The sequence below is a fragment of the Aplysia californica genome, unplaced genomic scaffold (assembly GCF_000002075.1).
Source record: "Aplysia californica isolate F4 #8 unplaced genomic scaffold, AplCal3.0 scaffold00353, whole genome shotgun sequence".
Taxonomy (NCBI): Eukaryota; Metazoa; Mollusca; class Gastropoda; order Aplysiida; family Aplysiidae; genus Aplysia; species Aplysia californica.
Window position 1 is genome coordinate 36432 of NW_004797623.1, and position 2886 is coordinate 39317.

Consider the following 2886-nt stretch of genomic DNA (forward strand, 5'->3'; position numbering starts at 1 on the left):
GGGGGGGGAGAAGAAGGTATAGTTGGCAAGACTGCGCCCATAAAATAGTGTTATTGTACTATTTTTGTTATTAGAATGATCATGATTAATATCTTCATTAAAGAAAAGGTGGTTTGCACTTTTTTATCATTAGAACAATCATGAATCATTGTTAATATCATCGTTAACGAAAGGGTGGTATGTTCTTTTTTTATTATTAGAACATTCATTGTCATTATTAATATCATCGTTAAAGAAAGGGTGGTATGTTCTTTTTTATCACAATTTATTAAGGAACAAGTAGGTTGTACTATTTTTATCATCAGAATAATAATCATGATGAATGTCATTACAGAAAATGTAGGAGGGCAAACAGCAGCGCCACGGGCGGTCTCGCCCCGTCACAGGTAGACCAAGGGGCGTAACTGACGATCACAGGAACCAGGGCCGACGTACTGGGACTTCTGGCGTCATACACTACACTGATATATATTACTTTTATATATATTCTTTTTTTTTAATGTCTGCTTGTTCGGTGTTTGGAAGGGAGGGGGGAAGAGGATGGACAGGAGAGAGAGACAGAGAGAGAGAGAGGGAGAGAGAGAGAGACAGAGAGAGAGAGACAGAGAGAGAGACAGAGAGAGAGAATACAGAGATAGAATAAAGGAAAGTGCGAGAGAGAGAGAGAGAGAGAGAGAGAGAGAGAGAGAGAGAGAGAGAGAGAGAGAAAGAGAGACAGGGAGGGAGTACGGGGTGGATGGGAGAGTCTCGGGGAGGGAGGAGGGGGAAGAACAGACAAACAAAGTACAGTCTGATAGACAAACTGCCAGACAGTTTTAGTTTTTGTAAGTGTTGTACGGCACTTGCAACACAGTAAGGTCATATAAGTGTGCCAGAAGATTAGAGGTGTTACAAGAGAGTAACATACATAAAAGAGAAAAAAGAGAGATAAAGACGACAGATGTTTCTTAGCAAAGAAGAAGCAAACCACACCAGAGCACCCGCCAACCACCCACTAAAGTACAGTCTGATAGACAGACAAACAAAAAAACAGATTGACAGAAAGAGACAGAGTCAGACCGAGCTAGATACAAACATGCACTGTATCGTGGTTTACTCACTTTTGCTTGTCCGTCTGTAATCTATTCGTTCATTCCTTGCTCCAGTTTACTGCTCACGGCAGAATGGCGACACACGGCAAAACGCGGTCATCAATTCTGAAAAACACAAAACGTGAACACAAGTTTTAGTTTTAGTTCGCAACTGCATACGTCATATGAGCGCCAGAAGATTAGAAGTGCTACAAGAGTAACAAACATAAAAAAGAAGAACAAAAGATACTTTTAGTAGAGGTTTTACGGCGCTCGCAACAGCATAAGGTCATATATATGAGCGCCAGAAGATTAGAGGTGTTACAAGAGAGTAACAAACAAAACAAAAAAGAAGAAGGGGGAGATAAGGACGATAGATGTTTCATAGGAAAGAAGAAGCAAACCACACAAGAGCACCCGCCAACCACCCACAAACACAGGTTGGGTTGGTGTTTTTTTCACGACCTGCTTGACCAATAAATTATATTTTTTCAAGTAGGAGTTTTACGCCCCCATCGACATAATTAAGATCATTTAGGGGGCGGGCTCAGGGCCCTGTCTGTTTGTCAGGGTCGACCTGGGAAGAGAGGGATACAACATCCATGCAGAAAAACCGAGATACTCGATAGAAATCTCAACACTGGGGATTACGCTCACATAGGATTTAGTTTTAGAAAGAGTTTTACGGCACTTGCAACCCTGTTAGGTCATATAATGTCGACACAATAACGGTCATTAATGTTTCAGATTTTAGTTTTAATAAGAGTTTTGTATTTGGAAATTTAATTAAATGCCAAAGTTTAGACGTGTTAATAGAGAGTAACATACAGAGAACAGAAAGACGGAACATAAGGACGATAGATGTTTGATAGGAAAGAAGAAGCAAACCACACCAGAGCACCCGCCAACTACCCACTCGGGTCATTCAGTACTAAGGAAGAGCAAAACAGGCGGGTAGACACAACAGATGGCAAGTAAAGACATAGAACCTACTAGCGACACCCTTCAACCACCAGACGGTCACCTCGTACGAGGGTAAGAAAAAACAGAGTCAGAAACGACAGAAAGTTAGTTTTAGTAGAGGTTTTACGGCGCTCGCAACTGCATAAGGTCATGATGAGCGCTAGAAGATTAGAGGTGTTACAACAGAGTAACAAACATAAAAAAGAAGAAGGGGAGATAAGGACGATAGATGTTTGATAGGAAAGAAGAAGCAAACCACACCAGAGCACCCGCCAACAACCCACTAAACAACAGAAAGATATTTTTCAATTAACTGTCAGTGTACGGAATGCTATTTCTCCTTTGCTCACAACCAATTTTGTGACTAAAGTTTTCAGCATCACAAACCTCCCTAGCAATTCCTTTTAGTTTTCGTAAAAGTTTTACGGCACTTGCAACACAATAAGGTCAAATAAGTGCTCCGCTCCCGTTTGACATAGTTACATAATAAATTACAATAAACACCAAACCCTATAACCCCACTCCTTTTTAACATAGTTACATAATAAATAACAATAAAGACCAAACCCTATAACCCCACTCCTGTTAAACCTATTTACATAAAACAAACACCAAAGGGAGTAGAGATGAATGACCTAGCAGTGAACATACAGTTTGATTAGAGATAACAAGGATTGGATGAGGTTTGACGGCTATAAAACAAAAAAGGGATGCCGTGAACCAATTGAACTGACGCGCGCGTACAGGAAGAGATAGAGAACAAAAATATGATCTTCTTCAAACTCAGTGCACACTGCCAATCGGTTTCAATCAATCGAATTGAGTCGGGGGCCCAGATTTTTCTCCATATGGG

The 2886-nt window shown here is 40.7% G+C and overlaps 1 long non-coding RNA gene across 1 annotated transcript in view; it reads right to left on the bottom strand.

Annotated features, from left to right (window-relative positions):
• Positions 1 to 984: 984 nt before the first annotated feature.
• The window catches only part of LOC101863116, a 54055-nt gene continuing 52153 nt past the window's right edge, over positions 985 to 2886 (bottom strand). The window contains exon 3 of the long non-coding RNA XR_220674.3: positions 985 to 1196. This is a non-coding gene — a long non-coding RNA (uncharacterized LOC101863116). The remainder of the gene's footprint in view (positions 1197 to 2886) is intronic.